This window comes from Catharus ustulatus, unplaced genomic scaffold (assembly GCF_009819885.2).
Source record: "Catharus ustulatus isolate bCatUst1 unplaced genomic scaffold, bCatUst1.pri.v2 scaffold_62_arrow_ctg1, whole genome shotgun sequence".
Lineage (NCBI taxonomy): Eukaryota > Metazoa > Chordata > Aves > Passeriformes > Turdidae > Catharus > Catharus ustulatus.
Genome location: NW_024879540.1, coordinates 19,221 through 39,065, shown reverse-complemented (window position 1 = coordinate 39,065; position 19,845 = coordinate 19,221). Strand labels below are relative to the sequence as shown.

The 19,845-nt window shown below is 49.3% G+C and overlaps 1 pseudogene; it reads left to right on the top strand.

Moving 5' to 3' along the window:
* Positions 1 to 789: 789 nt before the first annotated feature.
* LOC117011472 lies at positions 790 to 5,194 on the top strand (annotated as a pseudogene).
* The last annotated feature ends 14,651 nt before the right edge of the window (positions 5,195 to 19,845 follow it).

Genomic DNA, 19,845 nt, shown 5'->3' with positions numbered 1-19,845 from the left:
CCCCTCAACACCCAGCCCGAGCCACCTGCTGCCACTTTCCTGAGGGCCTGGGGGTGGCCACTTTTGCCCCCACTTTCCTCCCAACCATTGCAAAGCCAAGATCACACGATGCAGCTCAGTTTCAGTCATCACTACTTATCAAATATCTCTGTCCCACCAGGCAGAAAACCAGCCTAAGCTGTTCTATGTTCATATTGTGTTATAAAGGAGAAACATACAGTTTCGCTATTTAGCAAAATTTAGATTGCTTTATTTGATATAGATAGAGCAAAGCAGCACTGGAGAGGCTTGAGGGGTCACCGCCCACTCCACACTCCATTGAACCTTGGTTTTCAGCTTCTTCTTCTAGTGTGGTCTCTCGTGGTAATCAAAAATTTTTGCTTTCTTGCTGTCATAATTTTGCCAGGCAAGCAGTGGTGGTTGAAATAAACATCTGTGTAAAAGTCTCTGGGAGTCAGTCTCATAGATAAATATGAGTAGAGAAAACCGGCAGAAATCGGGAAGTTCTGGTCATCTTAGATACACAGTCATTGATAAAACAAAGGTAGGAAGTGTGATTTTGCAAAATCTATCGGACTATTGGAAAGTCTGATTTTACTGACTGGTAGTAGATACAAATTATTTAGAAACAGAATATTCATAACAGGAGGATTTTAAACAAAATTATTTAATCCCATTCTTCCTCTATCAAGAGTCCATGCTTCACTTCAGACCTTTGTATTTTGGTTTATATAAATCCCAATACTTTTATGATTAACACAAATCTTTTATTAATTATCACATTCCACAGTTTGATAGCAGTTTTCCTGGATTCAGGGATCTGAAGAATCCCCCTTATCCTGTGGTGCCTTTGTCCTTCCATCCTGTTTGCACATTCCAGCTTTTTATCTTACCCTGGAGCCTTGCCCTCCTCCTGTTGTTGGAAGCACCGTAAATTACAGCAAACACACAGTTTTCTCAGCGCCCTTTTAGTCCAAGCATTTCTCGATGCTCCATTCCCAATTCCCAACGTCTCTGTCTCCCCTGCAGGCTCAGGGGCGCTGCCCCCTCCCCAACAGCCGCTGCTGCGGCGGCCGTGGGGCACAGGGGGTGGCAAAGGGGGGTCCGGGATGGGATCGGAGGAGCAGCGGGAGGAAGAGGAGGCACAGAGGAAGGGGAGGAGCAGGAGCAGGGGGAGCACGAAGAGGAGCAGCAGCAGACGGAGAATCGCGGTGTTGCAGGGCGAGCCCGCTGAGCCCGCAGCTCCGCTGGCCCCGGCAGCATCGCATTCCTGCATCCCGCGGGTGAGCGGGGAGGGGAAGCTCGCCCCGGGGCTGTCGCGGCACCTCCGGCACGGTTGGTTGGGTTTTGGTTATTTTGGGGGGTGTGTGGTGGGGTTTGTGCCTCGCATATTCCGGAATCGAGTCCCAAATATACTCGGGTGTCCCTGGGAGAGGTATTGTTTTATTGACATGAGGAGGAGATGTTTTTGGCTCTTGCAGGAGTCCAAAGCTGAGTTGTAGATGGGGGAAATTCTCCTTGGGGGGATGTGGAGGGGCCCACGTGGCGATCGCCCGGTCCTGGCAGGGCGGGACATCGGTTTTGGGGATCCCCGGGAGAGGCGGGGGATGAAAGGCGGGAGCCCTGGTGTGGGGAGAGGGGCGACAGCAGAGCTGGGGGACCCCTGGCAGCCTGGAGGGGTGGTGGAGCCGGGAGATGAGCGGGGTGCGGGCCCCCGAGCCTGAAAGCGCTGGTGGGGAGTGGGGGATGCCCTGAGTGCCTGGAGTGGGGGGATGCTGGGGAAGGGGACCCTGGGACAGAATCAGGGCAGGATGAGCCCTGGGACCCCCAAAACACCCTCAACGTGCCACAGCAGGACCCGGGAGAGGGGGAATCCCCAGGAACCATGAGCCTCCCAGAAACTCTGAGAACAGGGACCCCCATAACCCCAAAGTGAGGACACTGCAAACAGGGAACTCGTGGGGGAGCCAAGTCAGAATCAGGGCAGTGTGAAAAACGTGTTTCACTGTCCTGGTAAAATTTAAAAGGTTTAATAAAAAGACAATAGACACAAATAAAGCAAAGGGTTAAAACGGCCGGGTGCTTGGCAAGCGACCAAGAGCACACCATTGCTTCGGGAACGCCCCTTTAAATCCCTTTCACAATACATTAACCTGTTGTATATTCATAGTCCTTCATGAATAGTCAAACCTTTTTCTGGGAACTGTTTAGCATGGCCACTCCTTGGGTCCACCTTCTAGGAGCATTGCTGTTTCTTGGCTTGTCGTTTTAATCCTCTTCTTATCAGCTTTTAATTTGGGTGGTGGTCCCGGCCTTTTGCAGCCGGTGAGTGTTGATAATTTTTGTGTCAGCTGCAGGGCTCTCATCACACTTTCATGGGTTGTTATTTCAAATAGGTGGGTAGTTTAAGCATACTATCTCTAAAAAACTTATCTCTAACTTTTGCTATTGGGAGAAAAGAAAAACCTATATTCATACAGAAAAGCTATTTTAAAATTATACAATAGCATTTATCACAATATTTGCAAAAAACCAACAATATGTCATGCACTTATAACAGCAGGATGAGCTCTGGGACCCCCGAAACGCCCTCAGCATGTCTTAGCAGGATCTGGGAGAGGGGGGATCCCCAGGAGCCATGGGCCCCTCAGGAACTCTGAGAACAGGGACCCCCATAACCTCAAAGTAAGGACACTGCAAACAGGGAATTCGTGGCAGAGTGTTTTGGGGCTCCTTCATGATCATTGGAGGTTTTTGTGGACACCAGACACCCGGGGACTTCTAGAGATGCTCTTGGACAGCGGGACCTTCAAAGCCAATGAGTTCACGTCTTGTTTTTCCCCCAAACCACGATTTCCCATTTGCAGGTCTTATCCGGATGGAGGAAAAGGCTGTGAGGAAGAGGAAGATGTCCCAGGACACCCAGGCAGGTGAGGAGGATGTCACTGCCCCTTTTCCCCTCTGTCCTGCTCCATCTCCCAGCCCAGCATGGCCCTGACTGCAGGACAGCCCTGCTGCTGATGCTGCCCTGCCAGGGACAGACTGGGGGGGATCTCCCTCCCCTTCCCTCTGGCACAGAGGCAAATCCCATCCTCTCCTTGTCCTTCCTCCCCCAGATAAGGAGCAGAGGATGGAGACCAGGGAGGACAAATCCCTGCAGCAGAACCTCATGGAAGAGACCGCTTTTATCGGCTCCATGGCAGAGGAATCCAACGGAGAGGAAAAACCCCAGAGATTCCGCACAAGGAGGGGCTGCAAACGCAGATCGTGGGGATCCGAGGAGGAAAGACCCACCCTAGGCCAGAAAGGCAGCCAGAGATCTGGCCAGAGCTCTGAGCTGATGGACCATGAGCAGCTTCATGATGGCAAGAAGCCCCTTCAGTGCTTGGAATGTGGGCAGAGTTTCCGCACAAGCTCCCACTTTAATCGCCACCAGATGATCCACACTGGGGAACGGCCCTACAAGTGTGGGGAATGTGGGAAGGGCTGCAGGGACACCTCTGACCTGATCCAACACCTGACAGTGCACACAGGGGAACGACCCTACGAGTGTGGGGAATGTGGGAAGGGTTTCAGTGTCAGCTCCAGCCTGATAGTCCACCGGAGGATCCACACTGGGGAACGGCCCTATGAGTGTGGGGAATGTGGGAAGAACTTCAGGAAGAGATCCCACCTGATCGTCCACCAGAGTATCCACACTGGGGAACAGCTTTACAAGTGTGGGGAATGTGGGAAGGGTTGCAAAGACACCTCGGCCCTGATCCGACACTTGACAGCGCACACCGGGGAACGGCCCTACGAGTGTGGGGAATGTGGGAAGGGATTCAGCGTCAACTCCAGCCTGATTGTCCACCAGAGGATCCACACTGGGGAAAGGCCCTATGAGTGTGGGGAATGTGGGAAGAGATTCAGTGTCAGCTCTCACCTGACTGTCCACCAGAGGATCCACACTGGGGAACGGCCCTACAAGTGTGGGGAATGTGGGAAGGGATTCAGAGACAGCTCTCACCTCACCCGCCACCAGAGGATCCACACTGGGGTATGACCCTATGTGTGTGGGGAATGTGGGAAGGGCTTCCGTGACAGCACTGACCTGATCATGCACCAGGCAATGCACACTGGTGAATGCTCCTACAAGTGCTCAGAATGTGGGAAGAGCTTCAGCCTGAGCTCCAGTTTGATCTGTCACCAGAGGATCCACACCAGGGAGAAACCCTTTGAGTGTCCTGAGTGTGGGAAGAGGTTTCAGAGCAGATCCAGTCTGCTCAAGCATCAGCACATTCACACAGAGGAGAGGCCCTTCCGCTGCCCTGACTGCGGGAAGGGCTTTAGGAAGAACTCCACCCTCGTCACCCACCAGCGCATCCACACCAGGGAGACGCCCTAACAGTGTCCTCAGTGTGGGAAGAGCTTCTCCCAGAGCTCTCCCGTGACCCAACACCAGTGGGGGCATCGGTAAAGGGAATCCTTGTGAGTGCCCCGCGTGCAGGAAGAGCTTCGTGTGCTGCTCCAGCTCCATCCCCACTGGAGGACCCCGTTGGATGCTCCCCAGTGACCCTGGTTGGGCAGAGCCTTGGTGATCCATGGTCCTGGTTTTCCATGTTGGGAACACACCGGGCTGGTGGTCTCCACATTTTCCTGGCCCCTTGTGGGCATCTGGATGCAGCAGGCCAAAAATCCATTGGGATGCAGACTGACATCAGGAATTCATTTGGGACAGCGGATTTTGCTTTCGATCCCAAAAAATTTCTCCTTTTGCATCCAATCATTTCATCTGGCAGCATCAAGGAATACTGGATGGTCCTGGAGGTCTTTACCAACCTAAATCATGCAATGATTCTAATTCTGTCTGGGCCACAGGTGTCTTCCACAGCCAATGTGTGATGGACTAGGGCAAAAAAACCAAGATTTTGTAGACAATGGAATGGAAAGTCCTCTGAAAAAAGTTCTTTTCAACCAGTCAAGCACATACATACTCAGCCAGCATGGACAGGTAAATCCTTTAATTTTGGCCTTGATTTTATTTCATTTTTCTTCATCCCTTCACCCAAAATTGGGGTAAAAATAAAGACATTGAACTAAGATATGGATGGGGACATTGTAGGATGTGGGTGGGGATATTATGGGGATGGGGATGGTGACATGCATGTGGATACAGACATGGATGTGGATATGGGTGTGGATATGGATATGAATATGGATATGGACATGGACATGGATATGGATATGAATATGGACATGGACATAGACATGCATATGGACCTGGGTGTGGACAAGGCCGTGGATGGAGATATGAGGCATAGGGGGTCACAGACACAGATGGTGACATGGGGGTGTATCCCATGGATGAGGACGTGGGGGACACAGGATGGCCTTTATCACAGTGAGAAAAACAAGGTTCACTTTCCTAGTAAATTTTATAAGGTTTATTAAAAGACAATATGAGACAAACAATAAAGCAAAAGGTTATAATGGCCAGGTGCTTGACATTCAGCCAAGAGCACACACTAACTCAGAAAACTCTTCGTTAAATGCATCAACATGTTTCGTATTCATAGACCTTCATGAATTCAAAATCAGCCCCCCAACCTGTAAAGCAACTTTTTGTTTGTTTGTTTGTTTGTTTGTTTGTTTGTAGTTTTGTTGTTGTTGGTGGTGATGTTTTGGGGTTTTTTTGTTGTGCCCTTCTGTGTCTATTCCCTGCTCAATAAATTCCTTCCCTGGAGTTCTGGTGTTGTCACCCATGTCTTCATCCAGATAGGATAATCCAAGAATGTGAAGAATTTCCTGATTATCTTTTTAACATTCTCTGAGTTAGTTACATGAACAAAAGCTTTTTACATTACCATGCTATAGACCAAGAAAAATATATATTTATCACACTACTATTTCTAAGTTTTGTTAATACAGAACTGAAAGAAACTATATTCATACAGCTAAGTTTTCCAGCATTGTACATATAGCATTCATTTTAATATTTACAAAAAGCCAATAATTTAATATGTATTTACAACATCACACTTGCAGAGAAAGCTGTTGATCAAAAGTGGAGCCAGGATGAAAGCTGGTTGTGATAAAGGCCATCCCTTGGGGCCCTCTAAACAGGGGTGCAGAGGAGCCCCTTGGAGCTGTGCAGGCTGCAGCAGAGTGAACAGCACAGTCCCTGTGAGTGGGGCTCTGTGAGCTGGGAACTCTCCTGTTTGCTGCACTCAGAGGGACCCTGCAGACACAGCAGTGTCACCAGAACTCCATCAAAACTGCTCTGGTGGGGACAGGAATGTCACTGGGACTCACCAGCACCTACAAACATCCCCAAATGGCTCTGGTGGGGACCCTGCAGGGACAGCAGTGTCACTGAGACCCCAACCAGGGACTGTGCAGGGACAGGAGTGTCACTGGGACTCCTGCTATCCCACAGCTCTCCCCACCAGTACTGTCACTTCTGTCACAACTGCAGCACTCTCTACAACTCCCTGGAAGGAGGCTGTAATCAGATGGGGGCTGCTCTCTTCTCCCAGGCAACCACTGACAGAATGAGAGGACAGTCTTGAGCTAGGAAAAAATTCTTTACTGAAAGGGTGATTGGGCATTGGAAGGGGCTACCCAGGGAGGTGGTAGAGTCACAACTCCTGAAGGTGTATAAAAACAGACTGGATGTGGCACTCAGTGCCATGGTTTAGTTGATGAGGTGCTGTTAGGTCATAGGTTGGACTTGATGATCTCAAAGGCCTTTTCCAACCCAGTTAATTCTGTGAGTTATGGTGCCACTGTGACTTTTCATCTCCTGGAGGAGCCTCTTCCACAGCAGCCCCCGGAGGAGGGGACAGGGACAGCTCTGTCTCACCCCCAGGACCAGCACCCTTGGAGTGGGGGTGAGACTGGGGGTAGGGGATGCTCAACTTGAGGTTGATTAATCGGGAGGTGGGGGAACAGGTGGTGGTTCTCATTTTAGGGCTTCTTGCAGCCCCCCATGGTTCCTTCCATCTGGGTCTGGGTGTGACAGAGCCAGCACACCCAGTACCTCCAGACCACCCCTCTTTCCCTGGGAAACATCCCCCAAAGGTGCCAAATCCTGCTGGGATCTGGTGCAGCCAAGCTTTGGGTAGGCAAAGGGGGGCTCAGGAGGACAAAGAGACAGAGGGGTTTATTCTGCTCCTGGTTCAGTACCCAGTGCCAATGCCCAGCCTCAGTGTCCAGCCTTAGTGCCCAGTTCTGGTGTCCATTCCCAGTGTCCAGCCCAGTTATGATGTCCAGTGCCAGTGCCCAGTCCCTGTGTCCAACCTCAGTGCCCATCCCAGCTGTCCAGTCCAACTGTCCAGTCCCCAGTGTCAGTGCCCAGTACTGGTGTCCAGTCCCAGTCCCCAGCCCCAGTCCCAGTTCCCAGCCTTATTTCCCAGGCCTGGTGCCATGATGCCAAGCACTTATCCAGGACAGTCCCACCCCAGTCCCAGATGGGTGCCAGCCCCAATACCAGCTGAGTGCCAGATGTGTGCCAGTGTCACCCACCATCCCTGGGGACAGGGGCAGCCACCAGTATGGCCCAGGGCTGGGCAATGCCACTCCTGTCCTGGAGGAAGCTGAGGGTTTTAACCCAGGAGCAGTAGCAAGAAGGAAGCAGTGATGGGGACAGTGACGGGGACAGTGACAGTGACAGAAGGAGGCAGCCATGCACAGCTTGGTGTGGGGCCTGGGGCATGGCATGGGGCATGGTGTGAAGTGTGGCATGGGACATGGTACAGGCATAGGGCACAGGACATGGGACATGGCACCGGGCACAGGACATGCCGTGGGTTGGAACATCACCCCGGAGCATGGCTCAGGACACAGGATATGGGACATGGCACATGGGACAAGGTGTGGGACATGCCCATGGAGCTGGGCACAGGGCACAGGACATGGGACATGGCACAGGACATGACCCTGGAGCAAGCACAGGGCACAGTCACCCCCAGCACCATCTCCCCAAACCCCCTCCCACCAGCCCTGCTGGGACACCCACCCCATGGCAGAGGAGCTCGGTCAGGAGCTGCCCCTGCCTGGAGTGAGACCCAGGGGGGGTCCTGGTGGTGCTCACCCAGCAGTGCCTGGCACTCCAGGGTGCTGCAGACCCTTAGTGCCTGCCCCAGTGCCATGGTGGTGACAGGGGAGCCACCCCAGGGTGTCCCTGGTGTCAGTCACAGAGTCCATGTGGCATGGGGGACACCTGGGGGGACAGGGTTGGGCAGGGGGTGAGGGCATATGGGGGGAAGGGTGGGGATGGGGGTTGAGGCGGGGCAGAAACCTACAAGAGCATCAAAGCCAGGGGAGGGCACCCAAAATTAAGGGAAAGGACCAAAATCTGAACAATGCACCTAAAATTGGGGAAAGGACCCAAAATGGGGGGAAAAGAGTCAGAAGAAGAGGAAAGGACTCAAACCAGAGAACATCCTGGCTGACCTGGCCACCAGGCAGGCAAAATTGTTTGACTTTGGTTGTGGCACCTACCTGCAGGACACAGCCTACACTCACTTTGCACGTGAACCCATGCAGGGGTGTACTCCAGTCCTGGGATCTCATGGCCGAACATCTCAAGGCCCAGCCTGGTTGTGGCATTGGGGATTCTCCCTTTTGCTGCCAGTCATGGCACTGAGCCTTCAGCCGAGTTGCTTTTGAGCAGGGGTGGGTGGGGGCCGGCTTCCAGCCCTGTTGGCAGCCTTTGCCAGACACTCTGCCCAGGACTGCCCGACAGAAACACCCGTGGGTGGGGATAGCAGAGAGGAGGGGCCAGAACCTGTGCACCATCTGATTGGGTGTGCAGGTGAGAAAGGGCTTGGACTTCTGTGCTCTCCTTGTTTACCTTGGCCTCATAATGTTGGGGGCAATGCAGGCAGGCAGGATAAAGGAATGATTTTCCCCAGCACTGAGTGGGATTTTCCTTGCCATGGTTGGGCCTTGCAAGGGCTTCCGCTGCCCTCTTCCAACACCAGTGGCTTCTTTTCCAAGCCCGAGTTTGTACACAAGTCCCAGGTGCTGGTGAGAGGGCAGCAGGTCGCAGCACGTGCCACTGGGGCAGCCTCCACATGCCCAGAGATGCTGAGGCCAGGCTCTGGGAGCAGCAGCATCCCCCTGATGAACTCCATCTGTATTCCATAGGAACACCATCCTACAGCCCCCTGGAATGGACCCACTTGGGCTGGTACTATGGCAAGGCAGTTACCGTCTGGTCCCTGGGCATCCTGCTGCCCCAGATGGTCTGTGGGGAGCACCCTTTCAGGAGGGGCCAGAACATCAGCTGAGACCAGCAGCTCTCACTGCCACAACAGCTCTCTCAAGGTGGATCCTCATCTCTGGGCACAGGGGGAATGCCAGTGCTGGGAGACAGCAGCGGGCTCGTGAGCATTCCGCTCTGGCAGCTGCTGAGGAGGTGGCACATGTCCTGCTCTCCTGCTTTCCTCCAAAACAAAGAACTGATGGGAAGGTTTAGGCCCAGCTCTGAGCACATGCAGCATGGCCTGGGCATGGGAACAGTGGGGCAAAGAGGACTGGAGCCGTCTCTAACTGACCAGTGGTTTCTGGTTTCCCTTCCCAGAGTGCCAAGATCTGATCAGATGGTGTTTATTCATGTACTCCTTGGAAAGGCCCTCGTTGGAACACCTGTTCTGTGATCCTCGGATGCAGGATACTCATCTGCCACAGAAGAAGGGAGAGAGCCCTAGGCACACTTTGATGCAGGGCCCTGCTAAGTTACAGCTCCACACATGGCTTGGCAATGAGAAGCAAAGAAGCCCAGACTTTTTTGTCCTGCCTGTGTCACTGCACAGGGGTCATCAGATGGGAGCACGCAGCCCTTGTGCTGGAGCTGAGCTGCTCTGCTCTGAGCTCGTTTGGCTTGTCCTGGTTCACTGACAGCTGGGGCCCTGGGCAGAACACTGACAACCTGGGCTCACCTCCAGGGAAGGAGAAGCTGTACCAGGTCGGACTGCTGCTGCTGTTGGGGACAGCAAGGATGACATCAAGGATGACAACCTCTTCTTGCACCTGGCCACTGGCAAGCTGAAGATGATGGACTTGCATTCTGGCACCTTCTTCAAAGCCAGGTTCCACAGCAAATTTGCAGGTGAGTCCAGACTCAGGGGGATGCTCCCAGATTTGGGCATTGCACAGTGTGGCTGGGAACAAAAGGTTCCCCCTTTGCCAAGAAGAATAAAACTGATTCTTCAGTCAGATGCTAAGCTGCTTTTTGACAGCTAAAATTTATCAAGAAAGGAATTTAAATTGGTATCAAGCTTTACATATTGCCCTCATCAGACTCAGAAGAAAACCTAGGCTAAATAAAAAGTTAGCCCATTTGAAATGCTTTGTGGCAGACCTTAGGGATTAAATGTTACTCAGGATAAAAATTTGGCTCAAGTTGGTAATCAATACGAATATTTAATGGCTATAAACAAACAATTGCACCAGATGTTTAATACTGTGTTTAAAAATCAACCTAAAGAGCCAGATCATAAATTGCATACAATTGATCTTGGTGACTGGGTGTATGTGAAGAATTTTACAGGTGATCGATCTGTTGCAAGAAAAGTGGCATGGACCACTCCAAGTGCTCCTGACGCCCTTTACATCCGTTTGAGTAAAGGAAAGACCTACCTGGATTCACTGCACAGTGAAGAAATCACCAGTTAAACTCTGTGTGGCGGTTTGTAAAGGTTTCTTGAAATTTTACCTGCCAAGACCTGGGCAGTTTCCTTTGCGCCTGACAAGGACCAATCAGTGTCAGACTTTTAAGACTGACTCATTGTTACACCAATGAGAAAGTTGATGTGTCTTTGTGAAACACCTGTGTAAAGACAAAACACGCCGGGAAAGCTCTCTGTGCCTTCCCTCTCAGAAGGTGACACCGGCCCGGCCCCTCCACGTGGCCCAGGCCGGGCAGGGCCGGGCAGGCTCTGACACAGGCTCAGGGAGCTGCCGGGCCCCGTTTGCACCCAGGGCCCGATAGCCAGGGGGAGCAGAGGCCTGTTGCTCAGATCCCGGCCCCTGGGCACGGGCAGGGAGCCCGCGGCTCTGCAGAACCCTGCCCTGCCGCCGGCCCAGAGCGGCTCCGGGCAGCCGGGCCCGCCCCGCCGCCCCCGCGGCCTGGGGCAGAGACAGCCGGGCCCGTTCTGGCCAGGGCCCCCAGCCTGGGCTGCTGGGCAGGGCAGGGAAGAGCCCCAGTCCCGGCTGGAATGGAATGCAGCAAACGCCGGGAAACAGCCACAGAGCCAGAAAACTCATCACCGCTTTCTGGCTGAGCCCTTACAATCCGTGCCCAGCCCCAGCATGGCCTTAACAAACTCTGTATGGTAAAACAACTGCTGGCCTCGGCCTGGAAGAGGTCACAGAACCATCCTCTGCCCAGGCAGGGTATTCACTCTTTCACTGCCCAAAATGAGACTTGCAGACACTTTGTTCTCTCTCCTGAGTGAAAGAAAAGGACCGAGATGGTGATACACACAGAAACAGCATGAAAACACCAAGGTCAGACAGCAGGAAGTATCAAGTCCCAGATGAAGGAAGGAGAGTCATGGACTGAAATTTCTCCTTTTCTAAGCTACGAGGAAGAGACACTTGTTTCTCTATAACACTTAAAAATATTTTAGTGTAAATATAACTGTTCTAACTATAAACAAAGGCAATGGTGTCAGATTAAGTAGATGTTGAAATAACTGTGATCCCTTAAGTTTGAATAGTAAGAAGGTGAAGACATCCAGCTGCTCCCCAGGGAAAAAGAAAAACCTCTGTTTTTTCAAAAATAAAGCTTTTGTTTAAACTGTTTTAATCCTTAAAGTGTGCCCCATAGTTGATATGGTCCTCAATAATAGTTCTAGGAAAACTGTAAGTTAAAGAAAGGATTTTTACATAGTCATCAAAATTCCATTTTTTTAAACACCTAATCACTGTAATATCAAGGCCAGGAGAAAACTTTTTCTTCTGGAGAAATCTCCATAAACTAATGAGGGAAGTCTCCTCTCCCAATTAATTGGTAAAAGACTATTTTAGAGATGGTAAACTGACAGAGTTTTTTCTAAACGTTTTCAGTGTCTAATAAAGGAAGTATGTAGGGGAGAAAGAGTAGTCTAGTTTCATTCTGAGGTTTTTTCTTTTTCGTATAGTTTCCAATTTTAAAGTTTCTCTTTGTAGCATTCAAAGTTCAGTCTGGTTTGCCTTCCTCCTAATCCTAGCTCACAAAAAGAAAATTCCAAATTAGCGAACCAAAACCACCACACCCTGGATGACCAAACCTGTTGGGGATCATGGACTAAAATTGAAATTCACTCATAAACCAGTGTCTTTTTCACTGATTATACTGTCACTGCCTTCGATGTTATCACCCATGTAACACTAATAGGAACCACAGCTAATTATACAGGACTCAGGGATTGCTGGCTTTGCAGAGAGGTGCAACAACGGAACCTTCCCTTACCAGACCAAGCAATTGGTCACATTTGAACCCCTAGAGCTTACACAACCCTTGTGTTCAATGCCAACAGGCAGGATCTTCCTTGGGAAAGCCCCTTTTCCAATTACTACCGATCAACGAGTCACTCACATACATAGGGCTGAACAACTCTGGAGCAAATCTCAGCAACTTTTCTGGTAACACAGCTGGGTGGGTCAATGTCACTCAGACAATGTGGGAAAACTGTCTTCTTGATAGACATAGCAGAAATAAATCTGTGGGAACTGACAGCAGCTGCGACCTTCCAGATGCATCTTGGTGCCTTTGTGGGAATGGAATAGCATTGAAACAATTAACAGGTAACTGGACTGGCCAATGTACCATGGGATACCTTGTCCCTCAGTTACAGGTTAGAAATCAAACTAATGAAATGACAGGTGGTATTCAAGGACTATGGAAGAACAGACTGACTAAGACAACACCCAATAACCCACCAGTGTGATACAGCACCAGGCTTCACAGATTTGTTAGGGCATTGCTCCCAAATTGAGGAATTGCACCACTGCAAAAGGCAATTTCAATCATCTCAGTCAAAATAGAATCGATGGCTAATTCAACAGCAGATGCCTGAAGAAGACTACAAACTGTAATAAATCCACTAAAAGTAGTAGTCTTTCAAAAACACATGGTGTTAGGTAAGGTAAGAGCCAAATGGGAAGAGTTTGTATTCTAATTTATACCTGTTGTTGCAGTTACCTTGATCAGTCAGGGTAAACAGCATAGGATGTCCATAGCATTTGGCAACATGCAAAAGTACTCCCTGAAGTGACCAAAGACATTGCATCTTGGAGTAAACATTTGTAGGAAACTCTAACATCTTGGTTACCTCATCTGAACTGGCTAACACAATGTTTTGTACAAATTTTAGGAATTGTAATACCAATCTTTAGAACCAGCATGATCAGCCAGTGCTTTGTACGGTATTGTAAACAAACTGCTATCCACACAGTGTGTGCAAGAGCCCTTTGTGACACGGTGCAGCATGGTCACCATGGCATGGAACAGGACAGGGTGTCACAGGACCCTTTGTGACATGTGGTGACATAGGAGCTGGTGGTGACACAGCCACGCCACAGTGCTCGGAGCACGCGACGGGACAGGACGCGCCAGAGCGGTGCTGTGACGAGGCCCTGCACAGCGCACTCGTTTGTGTCTGACCCGGAGTTTTCTGAGGTGCTATTCCAGCAGGTGACCTCACGGCAAGACTGAGGGATTTGCTGACCACAGTCCTTGACAAGGAGTCTCCTGTCCTTGTAGCAGCAGCCCTTGAGACCAGATGGCAGGACCTGCTGTCCTGTAGTCTTCCGAGGAGTTTAGTCTTGCAGGTGCCTTCCAGGCAAGACTGCAGGACTTGCTGACTCAGAGCTATTCCGAGGAATCTCTCTGCAAGTATCCATCAATCCAGTCACTGACATGGAGCAGAGACCCCCAAGAGTGTCCAAGGGGAGCTGGAGGAAGGAGGCAGAAGAAAGTCCTGGAGCTGTCCCAGCACAGGAGACTGAAGAGGTGGTGCCGTTCCAGGCAGCACAGGAGGGTGAGTGGCAGAGCTGGGCCTCAGGGCTGGTGCCTGCATCCAGCTTGGCCCCATCCCATCCCATCCCATCCCATCCCATCCCATCCCATCCCATCCCATCCCATCCCATCCCATCCCATCCCATCCCATCCCATCCCATCCCATCCCATCCCATCCCATCCCATCCCATGGAGGAATGTTATTTTGGGTGCTGGGAATTTGAAATACTCCAGTTCCCCTCCCAAATTCCCATGGATTTACGGCATTCTGGGCATTGGGAATTAAAAATAATTTGGTTCCTCTCCCAAATTTCCAGGGAATAACAGAATTCTGGGTAGCAGGTATTTGGTATCCTCTAGCTCCAAAACCAAATTCCCAAGGAATTACAGCATTCTAGGTGTCGGGAATTGAGAATCCGCCATCTCCGCACACAAAATCCCATGGAATATCAACTGTTCAGCTGTGGGTAACTTGGAATCCTTTAGTTTCTCTCCCAAATTTCAAAGGAATAACAGGAGTCTGGGTGTCAGGTGTTTAGAATCGTCTAAATTTCCCTTCAAATTTCCATGGAATAGTGGCATTCCGAGCATTGAGAATTTCTTACCCTGCAATTTCCACCTCAAATTCCTATGACATTACGGCATTCCGGGCATTGACAATTTAGAACCCTCAAGTTTAACTCCCAGATTGCCAGTGAAATTATGGAATTACAACATTCCTAGCAGGAATTTTGAGTCCTCGTGCCATTACCCAAATTGAAATGGAATAATGGCATTGCAGGGATGAGGAATTTGGATTCCTCTACTTCCCCTCACATACTCCCATGGAATAATGCCATTCCAGGTGTCAGGAATTTAGAATGTGTGGGCAAACCTCTCAAATTCCCAGGAAATTACAGAATTCTAGGCATCAGGAATTTCTATTCCTCCAGTTCTGAAACCAAATCCCAATGGAACAAGACCATAACAGGTGCCAGGAATTTTAAACCCTTCAGCTCTCCTCCCAGTTTCCCATGGAAAAATGGCCTTCTGGATGTCAGGAATTTACAATCCCTCATAACCGGTCCCACATTCCCAAAAAGTTCCCAAGGAATAATGGCATTCCAGGTGTCAGGAATTGAGATTCTTCCTGCTCCCCTCCCAAATCCCAACAAAATCACAGAATTATAGAATTCTGGGGATTAGGAATTTGGAATCCTCCAGCTCCCCTCCCAATTTCCCATGGAATAATTACCTTCCAGGTGTCTGGAAATTCATATCCTCCATGCACCCTCTCAAATTCCCAGCAAATTTCCATGGAATCACAACATTCCAGATGTCAGGAATTTAGACCCCTCCAGATGCCCCACAGTTTCTCATGGAATAATGGCATTCTGGGTATGGGAAATATAGAATCCTCCGTACACCCTCTCAAATTCCAAACAAATTCTCATGTAATTACAGCATTGCAGGTGTCAGGAATTGTGAATTCTCCAGTTCACCTCCCAATTTCTCATGGAGTAATGGAATTCTGGATGTTGGGTATTTAGTATCCCCCATGCACCCATCCCAAGTCCCAGCATATTCCCTATGGAATAACAGAAAACAAGTTTCAGGAATTTTGAATCTCCCTATTCTCCACCCAAATTTCCGAGGTATTACTGCATTCCTGGTTTTGTGAATTTTTAACCCTCCAGCTCCCCTCAAAGATTCAGGTGGAATAATGATATTCTGGGTGTCGGGAATTTAGAATCCCTGCTACGCCCTCTCAATCTCCCACCAAAACTCCATAGAATAACAACGTTCCAAGTGTCAGGAATTGAGATTCCTCCAGCTCCCCTCCTGAATTCCACCAAAACTGTGAAATTACAGCATTCTGGGCATTGAGAATTTGGAATCCTCCAGCTGCCCTCACAAATTTCCATGGAATAACAGCATTGTATTTCTTTCTTTGCCGTGCATCTTATTACAAAACAACAAATCAATACCTTTACTATTATCTATAGTCTATCCTAACTACTAACATTACAATTTTCATGTTCCTGTTTTCCAATCACAAAAAGTTAAAATGTTACAGTTTAAGATAGAAGTTGTTTTTCCGTTTTCTTGCAGTGGAAAATTCTGAGACTTTTCCTCAGCTTGCAACATTGGTTTTCTTGTTTGCCTGTGAAAATATTTTTGCTTGGTAAAAAGATCTTGTTTGGGGTGGATTTATCCTTTGCTAAGAGTCATAAAAGACCCTTCCAACTCACTTGCCCTTTGCATTCTTAGTTACCAAGGCAAGACTGGCTCAGCAATTCTTTTCTTCTATATCAAAACTTGATATCATTTCTATTCCTTCTTCAGATTCTACATTCAATGATCTTTCTGTTATACATACATATCTGTGGGACCTTCCTGTCAAATCCTTATCCATCCCAACAGATTCTAAATTCCACACGCCACAGAGGCTTTTATTCCATTGGAATCTGGAAGGGCATACAGATTATATGAAAATCCTGATACCTGGAATGCCATTAATCCAAAGAAATTTGTGAATGCAACTGGAGGACTCCAAATTCCCAATGCCCAGAATGCTATAATTCCATGGTTTTGGTGGGAATTTGGGAGAGGACCTGGAGGAATCAAAATTCCTGATACCTGGAATGTTGTTATTCTATGGAGGTTTGTAGGGTGATTGAGAGAGCATCTGGGGGATTCTAAATTCCTGACACCTGGAATGCCATTATTCCTTTGGGAATCCAGGAGGTGGGCTGGAGTATTCGAGATTCCTGAAACCTGGAATGCTGTTATTTCATGGGGATTTGGTGGGAATTTCAGAGGGAATATGGGAGATTCTAAATTCCCGACACGTGGAATGCAGTTGTTCCACAGGAATTTGTGAAGGGAACTGGAGAGTTCAAAATTCCCAAAAACGGGAATTCAGTAATTCCATGGGAATTTTGGTGGGAATGGGAGGATTCTCAATTCCTGACACATGGAATGCTGCTATTCCATAGGGATTTGGGTGTGGCGCTGGAGGATTCCAAATTCTTGACGCCCAGAATCATGTTATTCCCTCAGAAATTTGGCTGCACTAGGCTCTGTAATGCAGCACTGGCCTCTTGGCTCCACAAAGCCCTGCTGCTTCACACTGGTCCCTTGGGACCATGCGGCCCAGCAGTGCCACAATGATGTTCTTGGTTCCACGGAGTCCCCACAGTGTCATAACTGTCCCTTGGATCCATGGTGCCCTGCAGTGTCACCACTGGTCCCTTGGTTCCTTGGGGACTCACAATGTCAGAAGGGTCTCCTTGGTTTTACAAGGCCCTGCAGAGCCCCTTGACTCAACAAGGCCTCGCAGTGTCACAGTGGACTTTGGTTCCATGGGGTCTCACACTGTTCCATAAATCCTTAGCTCAGTGGGGCCCTGTAGTGTCACAATGGACTCCTTGGTTCCATGGGGCTACAAAGTGTCCCAGTGGCCCCCTGGTTCAGTGAGAACTGTGATGCCTTAAGATTTTAGCCTTCATATTTTTCAGGTCCTGCACTGCATTAGTGCATAACTCTAAACTCCATGTAAAGTGTTAGTTAACTGTCTTTACATTTTGGTCAGACAAAACAATTCCCCTAGGCCCAAAACTCAAGGACACCCTAAAGCCTCAGGCTCAGAAAAGTATAAACAAAAGTGAATTGGTGGTGGGGGGAACAAACTGGGGGAATATGATTTCATTACCTGAAGCTGTAATTGGAGGATTAACACCTGATACACAATCATACTTAACTTATATCTGCCTGAAAAATTGTGACCATCATCCATTTTGGGTGTAGCCTCTGGGAGGTTTTGGACTGCCCAAGGTGTATCTATTGAAGGCCTTTAATAAATACCCACTTTATTCTCTTCACCTTATCTAGCCTCTGTTCTAGGTGGCCACTCCAAGGCATCACCTCTAGTGTCACAATAGTCTCCATGATTCCATGAGGCCCAGCAGTGTCAAAACAGACCATTGATTTTATTGAGTCCCACAGTGTCACTAGGGTCCCCTTGGTTCCAAAATGCCCTGAAAACGGCCCTTTGATTTCACAAATCCTCAAAATGTACAAATGGCCTCATGGTTTCATGAGGCCAGGCTGTGTCACAGTGGACCCTCAGTCCCATGATGCCCCATAGTGTCACAGTGGTCTCCTTGGTTTGCAGTGTGAGAATGCCTCCTTGATCCCTTGGAGCTCACAGTGTTACACTTGTGCCCTTGGTTCCATGAGGCCCTGCTGTGTCACAATGGACCTTTGGTTCCATGGTGCCCCATAGTGTCACAAAGGTCTCCTTGGGTCCATGGTGTCAGAATGGCCCCTTCGTCCCATGGAGCCCCACACTGTCACTGTGATCCACTTGATTCCATGAAGCCCTGCCCTGTTACAATGGTCCCAGTGGCTACAATCGTCTCCAGTCAGACTCTCTCCAACTACCTGAAAAGAGGCTGTAGACAGGTGGGGCTTGGTGTCTTGTCCCAGGAAACCACTGACAGAGAAGAGGACACAATCTTAAGATGAGCCAGAGGTAGTTGAGGTTTGACATTTGGTAAAGATTCTTAATTGAAAGAGTGATTGGGCACTGGAATCTTCTTCCCAGGGAAGTGCTGGAGTCAGCACTCCTGGAGGCATTTAAAAAATGACTGAATGTGGCACTCAGAGCTATGGTTTAGTTGATGACCTGATGTTAGGTCATAGGTTGGATTTGATGCTCTCGAAGGTCTTTGATAATCTTGTGAATTCTGTGATTGTTCTTCATAATAGTCTCCATTGTTCCATGAGGCCCTGCAATGTCACAACGGACCTTTGGTTCCATGAGTGCCCACAGTGTAACAATGGGAGCTGGGTTCCATGAGGTTCCTCAGTGTCACAATGCTCTCCTTGGATCCACTGAGTCACAATGGCCCTCTTGGTCACAATGGGTTTCTGGTTCCATGAGCTTTCATACTCTCAGCAACAGTTCTGCAGTGTCCCCATGGATCCCTTTGTTCCAGGAGGTTCTGTAGTATAACATGGTCACCTTGGTTCCATGAGGTTCCGCAGTGTCACACTGCACTCCTTGGTTCTGTGAGGCCCTGCAGTGTCACAATGCACCCATGGCTGCAGGAGGTTCCACAGTGTCACCATGGCCTCCTTGGCTCTGCAGTATCACAATGGAACATTGGTTCCATGTGGCCTCACAGTGTCACATGAGGCCTTTTTTCTGTCACAATGTACTTTTGGTTCCATGAGGTTTCTCAGTGCCACAATGGTCTCTTTGGATGTGCAGTGTCACAAGGGACCATAGGTTCCATGTGGCCCCACTCTGTCAAAATGGATTTTGGTTCCATGAGCTCCCACAGTGTCAAAAGGCCCCTTTGCTCCTTGAGGTTACATAATGTAACAGTTGACTCCTTGGTCCCTGCCATCACTAAATCTCCAAAATATCAGAATAAGAATCCTTAACACTAATTTGGTGATAAAGAGGGCAACATTTTTTTCAGGTCTCAGGTCCAATGTGGGATTAACACCTAACCTTATATGGACATGTGATTCTACAAGTGTGCTTCTTATATTCAGTCACTACATGTGTATTACAATTTACCCATTTCCATAAAACCCACCTGAAATTCCCAGGGTCAGTGCTTGTTGTTTCTATCACTGCACCTTTGAGCCAGATGTCTTCTTGTCTTCCAACCGTCACTGCTGGGAAAGCAGCTCCTGCATGCCTTGTTGGTGTGATGAACTTACCAGACACAGTAAAAATTGAGAGATACCTTTTGGTATCAAGGCCAAGGCTTTGTGTGGCCAGGCAGAGGCAGGCATGATGCAGAGCTGTCAGCAAAGGAAGGGGCCAGCCAGGTGGGGCAGCCGGGGGATGACGACAG